Source organism: Macaca mulatta, chromosome 14 (assembly GCF_049350105.2).
Source record: "Macaca mulatta isolate MMU2019108-1 chromosome 14, T2T-MMU8v2.0, whole genome shotgun sequence".
Classification (NCBI taxonomy): Eukaryota; Metazoa; Chordata; class Mammalia; order Primates; family Cercopithecidae; genus Macaca; species Macaca mulatta.
In genome coordinates this window covers 15,120,292-15,140,701 of record NC_133419.1, presented here as the reverse complement: position 1 = coordinate 15,140,701, position 20,410 = coordinate 15,120,292, and the positions used below count along the sequence as shown (strand labels likewise).

Here is a 20,410-nt window from a genome sequence, read left to right as displayed (position 1 = left end):
GTAACTTTGAACTGGCCGCCGGTGAGCCGGTCAGAACAGAGCTGTATTTCTCCTCTTTCATAAGCAAATAGGAGAAATATCGCTGAATTCTTTTTCTCAGCAAGGAACATCCCTGAGAAAGAGAATGCGCCCTGAAGGTAGGCTTACAGACAGCCCCTTTTAAGGCGTCCTGTATTTTATGGATGAAGCCGAAGGGATGAAATAAGCCCTCATCTCCTATAGCGCTCCCAGGCTTATTAAGTGGAGGAAAATTCCTACCTAATAAATTTTGGTCAGACACATTATCTGCTGTCAAATCCTGTTTCCTGATAAGATGTTATCAATGACAATGCGTGCCCAAAACTTCATTAGCAATTTTAATTTCACCTCATCCAGTGGTCCTGTGATCTCGCCCTGCCTCTGTTTGCTTTGTGATATTTTATTACCTTGTGAAGTATGTGATCTCTGTGACCTACACCCTATTTGTGCACTCCTTCCCCTTTTGAAAATCACTAATAAAAACTTGTTGGTTTTATGGCTCGGGGAACATCACGGATCCTGCCGACATGTGATGTCTCCCCTGGACACCCAGCTTTAAATTTCTCTCTCATGCTCTTTCCCTTTATTTCTCAACCCAGATGAGACACTTGGGAAATAGAAAAGAATCCATGTTAAACATTGGAAGTGGGTTCGCCTGATAGTCTTCCAGGGTTTTTATAGTCTCAGGTTTCACATTTAAGTCTTTTATCCATCTTGAGTTAATTTTTGTATATGGTGTAAGGAAGGGGTCCAGCTTCAACCTTCTGCATATGGCTGGCTAGCCAGTTATCTCAGCACCATTTATTGAATACAGAATGCTTTCCCCATTGCTTGTTTTTGTCAGGTTTGCTGAAGATCAGATATATATAGGTGTGTGGCCTTATTTCTGGGTTCTTTATTCTGTTGCATCGGTCTATGTGTCTGTTTTTGTACTAGTACCATGCTGTTTTGGCTACTGTAGCCTTGTAGTATAGTTTGAAGTCAGGTAATGTGATGCCCCTGATTTTGTTCTTTTTCCTTAGGATGGCATTTTTTTTCATATGCTTGTTGGCCACGTGTATGTCTTCTTTGAAAAAGTGTCTGTTCATGTACTTTGCTCACTTTTTAATAAGGTTGTTTGTTTTTTGCTTATTAATTTGTTAAATTTCTTATAGATTCTGGATATTAGAACTTTGTTGGATGCATAGTTTGCAAGAATTTTCTTCTGTTCTGTGAGTTGTTTTCAGCCTCCCAAAGTGCTGAGCCACCACACCCCGCCATGTCTTTTCATTTTAATTTGAAGTACCTCCTGTAGCATTTATTGTAAGGCTGGTCTTGTGATGATGAACTGTCAGCTTTTGCATTCTGAAAAGGTCTTTAGCTCTTCTTCATTTTTGAAAGACAGTTTTTCTAGGTATCGTATTTTTAATTGGTAGTTTCTGTTTCTTTTAGCACTTTGGAGATTTTATCCCCTTCCTCTGACCTGCAACATTTCTTCTGAAAAATCAATTGGTAGTCTAATGGAGGCTCACTTGTACTTCACTAATTATTTTTGTCTTGCTGCTTTCAAAATTCTCTCTTTGTCCGTGGCTTTTGACAATTCGATTATAATGTGTCTTTGGGTAATCCTATTTGAGGTGCTTTGGGCTTCATAAATGTGGGATATTCATTTTCTTCCCCAGATTTGAGAATTTGGGGCCATAACATATTTAAATAAGTCTTTTGCTCTTTTCTCTATCTTTTGACTCCCTGAAACTCCCATAACATGTATACCGTTTGAATTGATTTTGCATCCTAAGTCCCTTAGCCTTCCTTCACTTTTTTACTCCTTGTTTTTTCCTCTGACTATACAATGTCAAGTGAGTTGTCTGTAAGTTTACTGATTCTTTCTTCTGCTTGATGAAGTCTTCTGTTTAATCCCTCTAATAAATTTTTCAGTTCAGTTATTTTTTTCTTCACGTTTAGAATTTCTATGTGTTTCATCTTTATCATTACTTTTTGTTATATTCTTATTTAGTTCCTGTATTATTTCCCTGATTTTCTTTTATCGTCTATGTTCTCTTATAATTCACTTAGCTCCTCTAAGATCATTATTTTTAATTCTTTGACAAGAAAGTTATAGATCTACATTACATTAGGGTCAGTATTGTTTAAACAGGGCTAAGTTCCCTCATTGGGGTCCTTCAAGGATCACTTCTACACAGATCAAAAACACTCCGAGAGACATAAAAACTTAAAATGTTATTATACTCACAGGTCTTAAAGAAGAGGCACAGTATTACCAGAGGGTCACCTAATTCACCAAAAACTGTGGGTTGAGCTTGGTTGTCAGGAAAACAGAGGAGACAACTCATGGGTGAGCACTTTTATTGGGGGTAGTCATAGGTGGTGCAGCCATAGCATGAAGGAAGTATTTTTATTGGTTAATTTAAATGTAACTAGGTCAAAACAGGGAAAGGAAGGCATAAAATGGAAAGGTCATCATATGACTTATTGTCTGGCCACATATGTTGAGAGGTGAGTGCTTGGTAGTGGATAATGACTAGGTAAAAGTTTAAAACAAGCAGAGACAATGCAGCTGCTTTGGAGCCACTGAGGCAACAAAGGATAGCCTTATTTTACATTTCATTACTGGACATGTATTTCATTCCTTTGATTGTGTCATGATTTCCTGATTCTTTGTGTTTCTTGTAGCTTTGCCTTGGTGTCTGTGTTTGAATAAAAAGCCCCCTTTTCCAGTCTTTACAAACTGGTTTTGGCAGCATGCTGAAAGACTAGAAGACTGAATATATGCTCCACTTTCTCCTCCCTCCAAGAGAAAATTTTTAGACTGAGGCAATCTCTCAGTTGGTGCTGAGCTGTGACAACTTGAGAAAAGAGCTGATAGAGCAAAGTGAAATTGCTCTTTCTACATGTTTCAATGCGACTGTTCTTAGTTTCATACTTGTCTGGGGGTACTGCAACTATTTAACTAGATTCTGCACTTCTCATAAAGTTATTTTGATCCACACATCATTGCCAAATTGGTGTTTCTGTGGAAGACAAAGCTGGGCCTTTCTACTCTGCCATCTTGCTGGCATCTCTATATCCTGACTCTTAAATTCTTTTTTGTATTTTCTATCTCTTTGCTCTCTGAACTGTATTTTGAATATTTTAAAATTCTTCTATATTTCTCAATTTAACTTTGTCTAGTTTAATATTTATCCCCTCAATCAAAAATTTCGTACAATTGTTGTGAATGCATTTTTTTGGTTATCTTATTGGTTTTCTTTTCATATTTCACATTACTATTTTTCGTTTCATTTGTTTCTGACTCTTAAATGAGATTAGAATTCATCTAAAATGCACAGTCTTAACCGTCTTTCCAAAATTCTGTGTCACATTAATTAACTTTTCTATATATTACTTTCCTCATCTGTACAACTGAAAAAAATAATATTTTTCTCCTTTTATAATAGATGAATAAAATAAAATAGATTATATAGAATACTTAGTGTAATGTTTGCTTCAGACTAAGTACTCATTCTCCTCTTAGATAGCTTTGCACATATGCAAAGCTTTAGAACTTGTGATCACTTTATAATAAATATGTTCTACCATGTGCTCAGAATTAAAATATAAAGTTCCCTAGCTCTAGCACAAAGGCATAGCTTGAATCTTTTTGACCTAATTCACTTAATGAGAACTGAATTCTGACTTTATAATAGTTTCTGTGTTAATCACTGTTATTAAAAAGTGAATAACATGATTACTTATTGTGGGGGTGGAGTCAATAAGCTCTGTAAATAAGCACCCAAATAGTAATAAGTAATATCATTAAAATCTCTATAATGTGTTATGAAATCACCATGAAAATGTTCAGAATGTGCCAGAGCACCCTACATGAATTTTCTTTCTTCTGTGAGTTGACACAGTGAGATAAAACATATAAAATGTTCATCTAATTAAAGTTTTTTTTGAAAAATAATTAATTTCTGTGTTCCACTAAAATACCAAGAAGCCAATGCACTGCCCAGTCTCATATATACTTGTAGGTATAAAGCAACATGAAATGACTCTCTTTCATCTAGAAATTCAGATATGCAGGCATGTGGATAAAATTGTACTACAAAACACAAGATCAATTATAATCCTAGCACTGTTCATAAAGAGCTGGATATAGATTTGCCATGGTCATATCTTCTTAATTCACAAAATGAGATACCTTCTACCCCTCCTCGTAGGATATGCTCCTACTCTCATGTTGCAATGAAAATGGCAGTAGTTTGATAGCATAGAAGATATTAATATTTTTAAATCAGGCAATCTGAGCTATTACTTTTCATGGTATACTTAATCTCTTACAGGTTACTGTTCCACAATTTCTATTATGGTAATATTTTATAATTACTCTCCCTTTATTAATTTTAAAAAACTTTTTGACACGTTGTTTTCTTGGTTTCATTTAGTTCTTTGCTCAAGATTTCCTTTAGCTCTATGAACAGATTTAAGATATTTGTCTTAAAAATTCCAAAAAGTACAGAACACCAGTTAAAAATAATACATCTAAATGAGCATAAAGATATATTATATTCATGGATTGGCAGACTTCAAGATGACTATTTTCCAGACTTTATATGATCTCAACTGAAACTCAAATGAGCTTTTTTGGGGGTAAATACTGACAAACTGGTTATAGCTTTATGTGTAACAGCAAACCTAGCAGAATAGACAAAATAATTATAAAAGAACAAAGCTGCAGCATGTACATGACCTGGTTTCATGTCTTACCATTATAATAGAAGTCAAGACAATATGGTATTGGGCAAGAGGTAGACACATAAATCAATGGAATTGATTACAGGATACAGAAATTGATCCACAGGTAGATAGTAAACTGAATTTTGTGAAAGATGGAAAGACAGACCAATGGAGAAAATATGCTATGTTTTGAGCATTTGTTCCTCCAGAACCCAGGTTGAAATGTAATTGCCATTGTGATGGTATTGAAAGGTGGCATCTTTCAGAGATATTTAAGTCATGAAGGCTGTACCCTATCAATAGACTAATGCCATTATCACTAGAATGGGTTCATTATTGCAGGCGTGAGCTTGCCCCCTCTTGCTCTCTTTTGCCTTCTCTTTGCTTTCCCATCATGAAATGATGCAGCAAGAAGCCCCTCACCAAATGCCAGCCCCTTGGATCTTAGAGTTCCCAGCCTCTAGAACAGCGAACCAATACATTTCTGTTCATTATAAATTAATTATCCAGTCTGTGCTATTTGATTATAGCAGCCAGCACAAACGAACAAAGACAAAATATATTCTCTCAACAAACTCTGCCACAACAGTTGTTTGTCCATATGCCAAAAAGGAACTAAATGTAGAGTGTAAACTGAAACTGTATGTTCCCATAAACCTCTTTAAAAATGTTTGTAAAAATCTTTATTGAGAATAATAATTGCTTAACCTTTAAGCAGATGATGATGAAGTAATTTAATTTTATTACAAATGTATGACATAATCTCATTTGAAGGTAGATGAGAAAAAAATGTTGATCTAAGTAACATTGGAAAACAGTGTGTTGACCAAAAGCTTTGTCTAAAAGTAAAAGGAATTATATATAAATATAGTTCTGTTGTTGCTAAAATTGCTTCTCATTATGATGAACAATTATGGAACTGCCTTACTTGTGTATTGGAGTCAAAAAATAAGTCTATAAATAGGGATTGTCAAGAGCTAAGTTTCTAACTGTCAGAAAGGGAAGTCATAGATAAGAAAGGGGGAAGATTAAATGAACTGGATTGGAGTCAGAAATATTGATATGAAGCCATGTTTAGCTTAATAGCAATAGGATATTGATATAAACACATATATACTTTCTAGATATAAAAATAAGTATAGTTGTGTGCATATATTAATATGTATGTATTCTATATATACTAGCTCTATCTCAAAGAGGACCTAGAAGAAATTAAACGCCAAGAGCTGCAGATATACCCTGCAGTGTGTTGTTGATTGAGCCAATAAACAAATGAATGGAAGAGACAAATTTTGCTACAAAAGAACTAGATGTATCTTAGTTTCACAACACGTGGAGTGTGAGCTGTACTTAGTGACTTCTTTTTAAAGAGTAGAGTATAGAAAAGTTTTAAAAACTAATCTATGATGGAAAAACTTAGTAAATTTTTTCTAGCACATATGATCATGTTAACATTAGTGATCAAGTCATGTTAATAGAATATACTCTTGATGCGATGTCATGAGAATAGAATTTTATCTCTGAGGTATTTCTCCCCAAACCCATTACCCCAGTCAAATCATTAAAAAAAAACTTCAGAAAATGTCAAAGGGTAAGCATTCTGTGAAATTCCTGGTTAGTACTCCGTGAAATTGTCAAGATCATCAAAAACAGAGAAAGACTGAGAACTTGTCACAGAGAATTAGAGATTAAAGACACATGACAAGTAAATGTAAGAAAGGCAAAAGCATATTAGTGGAAAACTAATGAAATCTGAATAAAGCCTGAAATTTAAAATATAACATTGTAGTAATCTTGGTTTCTTAGCTTTGACAAATACCACAATATGAGATTATAATGTAGGGGAAAACAGAGAAGGGTTTATATTCAATTCTCATGACTGCTGTGACAAATTATCACAAATTTAGAAACTTAACACATATTTATTTCACAACTCTGAACTTCAGAAGTTCAAAAACAGTTTCACTGGGCCAAATTAATTGTTGGCAGCGATACGTTCCCACAGGAGGCTCTAAGGGACGATCCATTTATTGCCTCTTCATAAGACAGAAATAAATATCTGTGTCGTACTATAATGCCACACAAACACCAGCATCTTAACACACACAAGTGCAATCTTACAAACACTGAGATGTTCAAACATCTAATTGTACAGAGACAAAAAAGAAGATATAGATGCACACTCCTGGGAGTAGTTTTCGTACAGTATAGAGCTCCTTGAGGATCAAAAGAAAAAGCATAAAAAATTGTACATTATATTAGCGTATTGAATTTATGTTATCTTTTTCACTGATAGAAATTTTCATGTTTATATTCTATCAGTACATTTAAAAACATTTCAGTTAATTGTGTGATTTCCATGTATGAAGTAATTTTACAAATATAATCATACATTACATGTTTATATAATCAGATTTAATTTCTTTTTGGGATTTACTAAATAGCATTTATTTGATGTGTGGCTTGTCACTTAATGACATATTATTTCAAACTAAAAATTATGAGATGATTCTTTTAGTGATGAGATTCCCAGGAAATCACTGGGTCCAAAAGTGGGGCATGCAAGCACTGAGAATGTAGATTTAAAAATTTCAGCAAAGCAGAAAATAAGCTGCAGTTGTTGAAATATGCTACATGCCTCGAAGAAGGTTTATATTATGGCTCAAATATTCAATATATTGATACAATTGGGCTCAGCTTAATTATTTTAATCATTCACTTAACATATAATTAGTGAGAATCTACAATGAAACAGATATCTATTTAGGTACTGAGCAGGATCATGCAAACAAAACAAAAGTCACTGCTCTTAAGAAGTTTAAGTTCTAATTGGGAATGATAAATGAAAAGTGATCAAATAAACACACAATAGGGAGTGTTGATAAGGACTGTGAAGAATAATGCAGGGCGACAGGACAGTACACATGGCGAGGGGAGAGGGACTTATATAAAGGTGGTCAAAGAAGACTTTCGTGATTTGTTAACATTTATTTGAGTAAAGGCCTGAGTGGAGGAAGAAAAATTTCCACACAGAGGGAACAGCTAGTGCACATGTCCTGAGGCAGGAGCACATTTGGAGATGTGAAGAAATATCAAGGAGAGTGATGTGAATGGATAGAGACAAAACGCTGGAGAAGTGACAAGAGATGATGTAGCTCAACTAAATTAAAAATTAATGAGCAACATTAACTATTTCAAAGCCCTTACAGAGAGAAAATATGTAGAAAATTATTATCTCAGGCCGTAAATAGAGTGAATGTTGGTGGTCATGTATGGATAAATTGAAAATGCCTTTATTTTCTCTTAATTTTTATTATCCTCTGGCTATTTTATCCTTTTGAAAAGTGTAATGTATCATTTATGATTTCTTTGAGCAGTGCTTTGTAGTTCTCCTTGTAGAGACCTTTCACTTCCTTGGTTAGATATATTACTAGGTATCTTTTGTTGTTGTTATTGTAAATGGGATGTATTCTTGATTTGGCTCTCAGCTTGAATATTATTAGTGTATAGAAATACTACTGATTTTTCTAGATTGATTTTTGTATCCAGAAACTTTACTGAAGTCATTAATCAGTTGCAGGACCCTTTGGTGGAATCTTCAGGGTTTTATAGCTATAGAATCATACCAACTTGGAAAAAAGATAGTTTACTGACATCGTTCTATTTTGATGTCTTTTATTTCTTTCTCTTGCCTGATTGCTCTGGCTAAAACTTCCAATACTATATTGAATAAGAGTAGTGGCAGTGGGCATCCTTTTCTTGTTCTAGTTATCAAGGGGAATGCTTCATGTTTTTGCTTGTTCAGTATAATGTTGACTCTGGGTATGTCATAGATGTCTTTTATTATTTTCAGGTACATTCATTCAATGCCTAGTTTGTTGAGGATTTTTATCACGAAGGGATGTTGGATTTTATAAAAATCTTTTTTTTTGCTATCTATTAAATTAATCGTATGGTTTTTGCTTTTAATTCAGCTTTTACAGTGAATCACACTTATTGACTTGCATATATTGAAACAATCTTGCATTCCAGGAGTAAAGCCTACTTTATTATGGTGAATTGATTTTTTGATGAACTGTTGGATTCAGTTTGATAGTATTTTGTTAAGGATTTTTGTGTTCATGTTCATCAGGGAAACAAGTGGAAAAAAATCCATGCTCATGGATTAGAAGAATCAATATTGTCAAAATGGCCATATTGCCCAAAGCAATCTGCAGATTCAATGCTATTCCTATCAAACGGCCAACATCATTTTTCACAGAACTAGAAAAAACTATTCTTAAATTCACTGGAATCAAAAAAGAGCTTGAGTAGCCAAAGCAATCCAAAACAAAAACAACAAAGCCAGAGGCATCATATTTCCCAACTTTAAAGTATACTATAAGGCTACAATAACCAAAACAGCATGGTACAGAAACAGACACACAGAACAATGGAACACAATAGGAAACCCAGAAAGAAAGCTACTCACCTACAGCCATCTTATCTTCAACAAAATCAACAAAAATAAACTATGAAGAAAGGACTCCATATTCAATAAATGGTGCTGGAATACCTGGCTAACCATAATGAAACCGGAAGAATGAAATTGTACCCCTAATTTTACTATGTGCAAAATTTAACTAAAAATGGATTAAAGACTTAAATATAAGACCTCAAACTATAAGAGTCCTGGAAGAAAACATCATTCTGTGCATTGGCCTTGGAAAAGAATTTATGACTAAAACTTCAAAAACAATTACAACAAACCCAAAATTTGGCAAGTGGGACCTAATTAAATCAAAGAACCTTTGTACAGCAAAAGAGACTATCAAACTAAAGAGCTTTTACAGAGCAAAAGAAACTATCAACTGAGTAAACAGACAGTCTACAGAATGGAGGGAAATATTTGCTAATTATGCATCTGACAAAGGTTGAATATCCAGAATGTATAAGAAACTTAAACAATTAAACAAGTAAAAAATAAATAATCCAATTTAAAAATGAGAAAAAGACACTTTTCAAAAGAAGATATACAAGCTACCAACAAACATGAAAAAATACTTAACATCACTAATCATCAGAGAAATGCAAATCAAAACCACAGTGAGATATTTTCTCACATCAGGTAGAATGGCTATTACTAAGAAATCAAAAAAGAACAGATGTTGGTGAGGTTGTGGAGCAAAGGGGACAATTATACATTGTTGGTGAGAATGTAAATTAGTGCAGCCACCATGAAAAGCAGTTTGGAAATTTTTCAAACAACTTAAAACAGAGCTGTCATTCAACCCAGCAGTCCCATTACCAGGTACATAACCAAAAGAAAGCAAATTGTTCTACCAAAAAGACATATATACACTCATATGTTCATTGCGGCACTATTCACAATAATAAAGAGATGGAATCAACCAAGGTGTCCATCAATGGTGGACTGAACAAAGAAAATGTGGTACATAAACACCACGGAATACTACACAGCAATAACAAATAGTGAAAATCATATACTTTGCAGCAACATAGATGTGGCTGGAGGCCATTATCTTAAGCACATTAATGCAGGATTATAAAACCAAATACCACACATTCTCACTTATAAGTGCGAACTGAATGACGGGTACTCATGGACATAAAGATGGCAACAATAGACACCGAAGACTGCTAGAGGAAGGGACACAAGGACTGACAAACTAACTATTGGGTACTATGCTCAGTACCTGAGTGGCAGGATCCTCTGTACTCCAAACCTCAACATCACAAAATATACTCATTTAACAAGCTTGTACATGTACTCCCTGAATCTTAAATAAAAGTTGAAAAAAAATAAAACTTTGTCTTTTATGTAAAGAAAATGTAATATAAAAATGTATGTTATATGAAATGATTTAAAGACAGAAATATTAATCATTTAAAGTACTTTAGCTATGTATCTCCCAATAAAATATGCTAACAATATAAGCCAATACTTTCATTGAAAGCCATAGCACTTTTATCTCAAACAATAATGCTTAGAATATTCAACTTAAGAAAAAAGTAACAGTAGTCAAAAATTTATATTTGAATACCCGAATTAACTAAATTATTTTTATTAAAACCCTAGCCACATTCCCTTTACCTCTGGCTAATTTTTCACTCCCATGTATATGTGCCCACAGGAGTCACATGTATGCATTTCTGTTCACGGGTTTGTTTTTCACCAGTTTTTACATGTATGTTACTTGTGTCATATGATAGAGAAAATGCATATGAAGAGTGAATAAATTACATCTTCCTAATGCATTTTTGTTTGAACTACATTACTTTATGCTTTCCTTATGCCATTTTTACTCAGGTATTACATTTCTAATCGTTATATTTCCCTTTTCTAGACAACAGACTTTTGAAGAGGTAAGGATATAATTTCCAGAAATTAACTGAAATGTGGGCCTTAAAATGTCATGAGGTGCCTGGAGAATTTCAGAAAGGAATGAAACTAGGTATTATACAGGATATCAGGATATCATTATCCTGAAATGTTAAACTCACAATCCTAAAGACAATTTTGCCTTCTCAACAATTTTCTTGAATGTACTCTTCACCTCCTTGTTCTTCAGGCTTTAGACCACAGGGTTCAGCATGGGGAAGACCATAGTATAAAACACACTGCAATTTTGTCTGTGTCAATGGAATGACTGGAGCTGGGCTGTATATACATGAAGATAATAGTATCATAGAAGATGGCAACTGCAGTGAGGTAGGAGGCACAAGTGGCCAAAGCCTTCCGGTATCCTGCAGTTGAGTGCATCTTTAGGATGGTGATAAATATAAATAAGTAGGATATAAAGATAACTAGAAGGGCAAAGAGGATATTGAAGCTGGTTACATAAACAAGAACCACTTCATTCACATGTCTATCAGAGCAAGACAGAGCCATGGCTGCTGGAACCTCACAGAAAAAGTGATGGACTTCATTGGACATACAGAAAGAGACTGAATGTTTCCCCAGTGTGAATGGAGGCATTCAGGAAACTACCGATGTATCAACCTATGGCCAGGCATGTACACACACTTGTCATCATGGTGGTGGTATAATGCAGGTGTTTGCACACTGCTGCATAGTGGTCAGAGGTCATTAAGGCCAATAGTAAATTTACCACACTGGCAAAGGAATCAGAAAAGAATGTCTGAGCAGCCCACACAGTATAGGAAATGATTTTGTCTTCTCTAAGGAGCCCAGATATGACCTTTGGAGTGACAACTGAAGAGTAAAAAAAGTCTACCAGAGACAGATTACTGAGGAAGAAGTATGTTTGATTGTGGAGTCAAGAGTACCAGAGAATTGAAATGATCATCCCCAAGTTTCCAAGCACATTGACGAGATAGATGAGAACAAACGTGATAAAGAAGGGGACTTACAGTTCTGGGACATTGCTTAGTCCTAAGAAGATGAACTGTGACACTTCTGTACTGTTCTACACCAGTGTTATTTGGAAGCAGGAGACGCCCTATATGAATGAGAAATAAAGGAACAGAGCATTAAAGGCAGTAGAGGTTGCAAAAAAATTAAAATGTTTATATACATTATGTACTATTACATTATAGCAATAATATGTATTTCATGATTTTCCATAATGAAAGCATGAAGTTAACAACAAGATTTAGTGGATTAATTATCAATGCAGCCCTAGACTGTTGACTGAAGGATCCACACAGGTCATCTCTCCAGTTTTTAATTTTTATATATATATGCAAACTGAGATTTGGAAAAATTTGTGAATTATCCAACCTGATAATTCTGAAATTAATGAATCTGTCAGTTCAACTTTTCCTAGTCTAATAAGTTCATAGACTTCTATGTTGCTAATGTGTCCACAGCTAGACTTTACTTCTATATTTTACTTCTATATTCCTTGATTCCTCTCAATAAATTTACAAAATTGAGTAGTTGTTACTTTCATTTAGATTGTGAGGCACCAGAGGTTAAGTATTTTATTCATGTTTACAGAATTATTCATTGGCAGGCAAAGCTTTGACTCCAGACAGAATTGCTACCAAATTTGATTGACTAAGTTAATTTAAATAAAACTGAATTTAACTCAATTTAGAATTATTCATTTTCGCTATTATTTCAAACTCAGTGTTTGTGGTTTCACAGTGAATTAACTGAAAGATACGTGCATAGTAGATGTGGTGAGATAACTGGGGCAGTAGACGAATGTGTAAACTGCAGAGGTGTTGCTGAGGGACTGGAAGGAATAGCACTATGTATGGAGGTTGGGCTCTGGGAAGAGGTACATGCCATTTTTACATGTACAACCTAGGAATCACTGATCCTAACCTAACTACCTGAACAGGAATTTCTTCATCTACATAAAGAAGGTGGTAATGAGACCTACCCCAAGGTATTATTTGGAGAATTAAATGAGAGAGTGCATTAAAAAAAGTCGATGAGTAAAATGCTGATGGTTTAGCACAGCCTGATGAGTGCCAGTTGTGCCTCTATTATTGGAATGAAATGATGGCCTTTATGTGGTTTGAGAAGGTAGGTGGCAACATGTAGAGCTTCAAGTATGGATAATGCTTGAAGTCTTAAGTATTCCACTTTATTTTGCTTTTTTTCCCCACACATCAGGTTCATGAGATTTTATGTGCTCCCCGCCCTCAGTGATTTAAACTTAGTTCATGCTCTGCCCATGTGATTGGCTGCTCTGTTCATTCCATGTGAGCCATTCTTTTGTTTAATATTTTTTCTTGAAATCCACAATTTTCTTTAGTTGAAAATTTCTCTTTTTCTCATTACTGTCATCCTTATAGTTGAATCATATATATCGATGGCTGAAAGTTCACAGTTTGTGGATTACATTTAGCCTGCAGTTGTGTTTTAGTGGAAAGTTTCTGTTTACAGTGTTTTTATTTGAAGCTGTTCTAGTGTATGAAGAGTATTTTAAGTCTTTTTTATTTTAATTCAAAGCTTTTGGAAGTATTTCCATCCTTTGCTAAATTCTATTCCCTGTTATTGTCCTCCCATTCCTTTACAACTTCAATGTACAACCCTAGCCTAGGAGAGTTTTATGTTTGTCCATCTTAACACACATCCCACTTCTAGCATATACTATGTTCCAAAATATAGGATAAGAACTTTATACATAGCCATGTGTGTGATTGTGTTTGTGTTTGCATGCCTGTTCTTAGTTATCACCAAGGCAATTGGTAATTCGTGAAGTTATGTGATCTGTTCAATTCTACAGCTAGTATGAGGAAGATTTACCATTCAAGATTTATGCCATCCCCATTAAGCTACCAAGGACTTTCTTCACAGAATTGGAAAAAACTACTTTAAAGTTCATATAGAACCAAAAAAAAGAACTCGCATTGCCAAGACCATCCTAAGCCAAAAGAATAAAGCTGGAGGCATCATGCTACCTGACTTCAAACTATACTACAAGGCTACAGTAACCAAAACAGCATGGTACTGGTACCAAAACAGAGATACAGACCAATGGAACAGAACAGAGCCCTCAGAAATAATACCACACATCTACAACCATCTGATCTTTGACAAACCTGACAAAAACAAGAAATGGGGAAAGGATTCCCTATTTAATAAATGGTTATTTATTTAATAATAAATTACCATTATTTATTTGGTAAAACTGGCTAGCCATAAGTAGAAAGCTGAAACTGATCCCTTCCTTACACCTTATGCAAAAATTAATTCAAAATGGATTAGAGACTTAAATGTTAGACCCAAAACCATAAAAACTCTAGAAGAAAACCTAGGCAATACCATTCAGGACATAGGCATGGGCAAGGACTTCATGTCTAAAACACCAAAAGCAATGGCAACAAAAGCCAAAATTGACAAATGGGATCTTATTAAACTAAAGAGTTTCTGCAGAGCAAAAGAAACTACCATCAGAGTGAACAGGCAACCTACAGAATGGGAGAAAATTTTTGCAATTTACTCATCTGACAAAGGGTTAATATCCAGAACCTACAAAGAACTCAAACAAATTTACAAGAAAAAAACAACCCCATCAAAAAGTGGGCAAAGGATATGAACAGACACTTCTCAAAAGAAGACATTTATGCAGCCAACAGACACATGATAAAATGCTCATCATCACTAGCCATCAGAGAAATGCAAATCAAAACCACAATGAGATACCGTCTCACACCAGTCAGAATGGCGATCATTAAAAAGTCAGGAAACAACAGGTGCTGGAGAAGATGTAGAGAAATAGGATTGCTTTTACACTGTTGGTGGGAGTGTAAACTAGTTCAACCATTGTGGAAGACAGTGTGGCAATTCCTCAAGGATCTAGAACTAGAAATACCATATGACCCAGCCATCCCATTACTGGGTATATACCCAAAGGATTATAAATCATGCTGCTATACAGACACATGCACACGTGTGTTTATTGTGGCACTATTAACCATAGCAAAGACTTTGAACCAACACAAATATCCATCATTGACAGACTGGATTAAGAAAATGTGGCACATATACACCATGCAGCCATAAAAAAGGATGAGTTCATGTCCTTTGTAGGGACATGGATGCAGCTGGAAACCATCATTCTCAGCAAACTATCGCAAGAACAGAAAACCAAACACCGCATGTTCTCACTCATAGGTGGGAATTGAACAATGAGATCACTTGGACACAGGAAGGGGAACATCACACACCAGGTCCTATTGTGGGGAAGAGGGTAGGGGGGAGGGATAGAATTAGGAGATACACCTAATGTAAATGATGAGTTAATGGGTGCAGCACACCAACATGGCACATGTATACATATGTAACAAACTTGCATGTTGTGCACATGTACCCTAGAACTTAAGGTGTAATAAAAAAAAATTCCTCAATATCATTATTTATCAGGAGAAATGTAAATAAAAACAACAGAGAGACACTATTTTATAATCCACTAGGATGGCTATTGTAAAAGAAATGGAAATTAACAAATATTGGCATGGATGTAGAGAAATTGAAGCCCTTTTAAATTGCTGGTGGAAATGTAAAATTGTAGAGCTGATATGAAAAACAATTTGTTAGTCTTCAAAAGTTAAACTCAGATTACCATATGCATAAGCCATCCTACTTCTTGTTATCTACTTAAAGAATAAAAACAGGTCTTCAAATAATATTTTCACATAAATGTTCATAGCATCGTTATTAAAATATTAACAATTGCTCAAAGATGAAAACACCCCAATGTTCATCAATTGAGAACGGAAGAACAAAATGTAATACATCTATACAATGAAATATTACTCAGCCATAAAATATGAATCCTTGTTACAATATAAATGAGCCTTGAAAACATTCTGCAAAGTAAAATAAGTCATACATAAAAGGTCACATATTATGAGATTACATTTATGTGATCTATACAGAATTGGTAAATCCATAGAGATTGAAATCAGATTATTGGTCCCCAGGACCAGGGGGCTGTGGGAATGAGGGACACTGCTTAATGGATATGGAATCTTCCTTGTGAGTAAATAAAATCTTTTGAAATTAGATATATGTGATGGTTTCACAACTTTATGAAGGTACTAAATACCAATGAATTATATACTTTTAAATAATAAATTTTATATCATGGACATTTCATATAAATTAAAAAGGTGGAGTCAGGGAAAAATTGCACAGGCATAAAATGGAGAAAAGAATGTGACTGAAGGGAGAAATCAGACTGAAGGAGACAAAAGTCAAGGAATGCCAGCAGTCACCTGAAGATGAAATATGCATGAAACTGTTTATTTCCTAGAGACTCTGCAGACTGATACCTTGATTTCATCCTAGTGAAGCTGATTTTGGACCTCTGACCTCCAGAACTGTAAGAAAAAAAACATGTTGTTTTACTTCCCTAAGCATGTGGTAATTTGTCACAACCAAAGGGAACTAATACAAAATATTTGTTGTGTTAAACCATTGGGTTTTCACTTTAATGTGTTACTTCAGTAAAACCTAGCATCTTTTATCACCTGTCTTCTGTGATGAGTTTTCTATTAGTTCTCCTTATTATTCATTTACTCATTCACTAAAATCTTTTACTGAGCCCCAACTCTGTTCCAGGCATGAATCTTTGTTAGTGAACATGTCAGAAATTGTTCCTGTATGTATCAAGCTTTTATGCTCGTGGAAAAACAAATTTAAGTAAACACACACAAAGATAAATAGATAACTTTGCATTGTGATCATATTATGAAGGAACAGATAATAGAGATAAAATTGTGTAGGCCTATTTAACATTTAACATGTAAATTTGTCCCTTCACTGAATTGCCATTTTATGAGACACTCTTGAGTCCTTCTGTTGTAATCAACATCAGACTAATATCTGAGAATAATGACAGTAGTGCACCTAAACTTATAAAAATGAATCTATATAATTAATGTTTCAAAAGTTCTATGGAGAAAGGTGACAAATTAGGTGATGAAATGACATAAGAATAAGAAAAGGAATAGAGAGAAGTAATTACTAACATATTTTGAGCAGCTATTCCATTTCAGGCACTGTGCTGTGTTCTGGCTCATTCAGTACCCATTCAAAATAATTCTATGAGTAGGTAGTATTTTCACAAGTAGAATCTCAGGACATGTAATTAACTTGACACTTGTCACAAAGCTTTGTTGAAATGGAATTCATATGTAGCTTTATTCTGTGTTTCAAATCTGTGTTACTTTTATTTGCGCTTGTCATTTTAGTCATTACTTAGAGAATGGATAAGGATTCAAAAATAAACAATTGTGGAATTAAATTGTGATGCAGAAATTTGACACTTTTTCCATTATATGCTATCCAACCCCATTACCTAAAAACAGTATCCAGATTGTATTATGAAAGTCTGTCTGTATTAGTTAGGATAAATAATGCTAGCTGCCATACAAGCAAACTCGGAAATTGCAGTGGCATGATCACATATTTTCTTGCCCACAGGTTATTCAATTAATTGTTCTATAGGAATTCACACAGAAATTCAATGACCCAGGTCTTTTCACTAAGTGATTCCATTATCCCCTGTAGTCTGAGTTTTGTCTCTCCAGATGGTGACAAAGAGAGAATACAGAGGACTACATGAGGAGTATCATGGGCCAGAGTTGAAATGGCATATATGACTTCACAAACTGGATTGTCAAAAATACAATCACATAGCCACAATGTACTGCATAAAGGCTGAGAAACAGCCCAGCTATGAGTACAGTAAAAATAAAACAGTTTAGAAAACAACTACCAGTTTTTTCCATTGTAATACTTATGATCATCCAATATCCACTTTATACTTCCTCCCACAGAAAGAACATATTATTTACCTCCACCAAAGAGACCACCTAAATCCTAACTAATCACCATACAAGCTCAAGCTCAGGTTAAATGGTCTTCTCCATACAATCAGGATGTGGCTCCATGTGGTTCAGCAATTTATGAACCAAAAAGAAAACTTAGCTCCTTCTGCATTCACATTCAATATATAAAGTCATGCCAGAGTAAAGATAATTAGCAACACACACACACACACACACACACACACACACACACACACACACAAAACTCAACCCCATGTACACAAGACAGTAATGGGAGACATACTGGTTGGTTTTAAAATCTTGTAGAATTGGCATTATGAAAGTCCCTCATCCCAGTAATGATATATATTTCTTTATGAGACCCTGATTTTTTTTCTCTGGGGAAAACTCCATTTTCCATTGTTTTCCTTGGCTGCTGGTGTAATCTCTTCAGTGTTTGTCTTCTTATCCATTATTCTTCCTTACCATTTCTGAAGTGTATTGAACACAAAATCCTGTCTAGCACAAAATAAACAAAGGCAGTTTATTAATAAACTTGCAGCAAGGAAACCATCTTCCATTATTTTTACTTCAGCAGGATTTCAAGTGTGTTAGAAGGGCCAATAAGTTCACTGAGTAAAATAGAATAAATACTGAGCCAGTGAATCACTGGCAACCATCTGATTAAGATGTGACTTTCAGAAGAGGTAGAAACAATAATTGGTCTTCAGGTACATTTGTCAGCCCTTAGTTGGCTACAAGGTGAAAAGCAAATGGTTTTGAGAATGTCTTTTTAAAAAATTTTTTAAATCGTACTTTAAGTTTTGGGATACATGTGCAGAACATGTGGGTTTGTTACAGAGGTATATGTGTGCCATACAAGAATTTTAAATTCAAGCCTCATAGCTTTGTTACAATAAAATAACTAGGTTAGGTGATCATTCATAGGGAATTTCCATTCAAGTTGAAGATACAGATAAACAAGTGAACAAATAATACCAGAGTTTAATGTTGATAATGATTATGAAGAATGAAGTAGGCTGAGGAAAGAAGGTCCATGGGAGGGGAGAGGCTATTTTATGAAGTAGTTCAGGAAAGGCACGACCTGCTTGGGTGAGGTAACATTTAAGTAACAATCTGAAATGAGTGTGGAAATTTTCTGAGCAGAGGAAACAGCAAATAAAGAGCTCCTAAGACAAGAGCATGCCTAGAGATGTCCAAGAGTAGTAAGAACTAGTGTAAAGGCGGAGGGGTGAATGTGTTTGAGAGTGCTAAGATGTAATGTAGCTCAACCAAAGCAATGATGGTGGCACAACAATTTCAAAACATTTACTGCCAAAAAAGAGAATAGCATTATTATTCATATCAATGCTATTTTAAAAAACAAAATGTGAAGTTGATAGTCATATGGGTAAGGTAAAAAGATGACAATATTTTTTCTGCTTTTATTCTAATTTGACTATTTATCTTTTCAAGGTTGTATGTGAATATGCTTTCTCTCACCAAATCACTGCATAATGACTGAAACATTATTAAGATGGTGTAATTATTTATATTTAGATAAAATGTGCCAATAAAAAAACTATACTCTATTTAAACCAGTGTCATATTTCTCTCTATTTTGCATGCTTAGAACTGTTTCTCAACTAAAGAAATTAATAATAATATAATACAGAAAGCTATTGCATAAGGTGGATCTAAGAGGGATAAAATGACGTTTTATGGATTTTACATTGTTAAAAGACTAAACACAGAAAATATTTTGTCTCCTCAACAACATTCTTGAATACACTCTTGACTTCATTGTTTCTCAGGCTATAAACCACAGGGATTAGCATGGGGATAACCATAATATAAAACACAGATACGATTTTTCTGTGTTCATGAAATGAATAAAACTTGGCTGCACATATGTGATGAGGACAGTCCCATAAAATAAAGAAACTGCAGTGAGGTGAGAACTACAGGTGGATAAAACCTTCTTGTATTCTTAAAGAGAACATATTTAAAAATGGTGATAAATACAAATACAAACAAGCAGGAAATCAAGATAATGAGGGGAGTAAAAAAATATATTAAAGCTTGAAGTAGGAGCAAGGATCAACTCATTAATATGTTTATTAGAGCATGTCAGAGTCATGACTGCCAGAATATCACAGAAAAAGTGATGGATCTCATTGGACTTACAATGTCTCAAATGTCAACAGCAGCAGTCAGTAAACTTAAGACATACATGTATGGCCACAGAAGCACACACATTTGTTGTCGTGGTGGTGGTGTGATGTGGGGGTTTACATATTACTGTGTAGCGATCACAGGGCATTGAAATCAAGAAGTAACTTTCCACAGTAGCAAAGACTGCAAAAAATAACATCTGAGCCGCACATACATTGTAGGAGATGACCTTGTCAGCTAT

At 34.6% G+C, this 20,410-nt stretch overlaps 1 long non-coding RNA gene across 1 annotated transcript in view; it reads right to left on the bottom strand.

Annotated features, from left to right (window-relative positions):
• The window catches only part of LOC144334211 (uncharacterized), a 91,987-nt gene extending 73,474 nt beyond the window's left edge, over positions 1–18,513 (bottom strand). The window contains exons 1-3 of the long non-coding RNA XR_013403803.1: positions 18,299–18,513; positions 16,438–16,542; positions 12,112–12,200 (exon numbers count right to left, since the gene is read on the bottom strand). This is a non-coding gene — a long non-coding RNA (uncharacterized LOC144334211). The remainder of the gene's footprint in view (positions 1–12,111; positions 12,201–16,437; positions 16,543–18,298) is intronic.
• Positions 18,514–20,410: the final 1,897 nt, after the last annotated feature.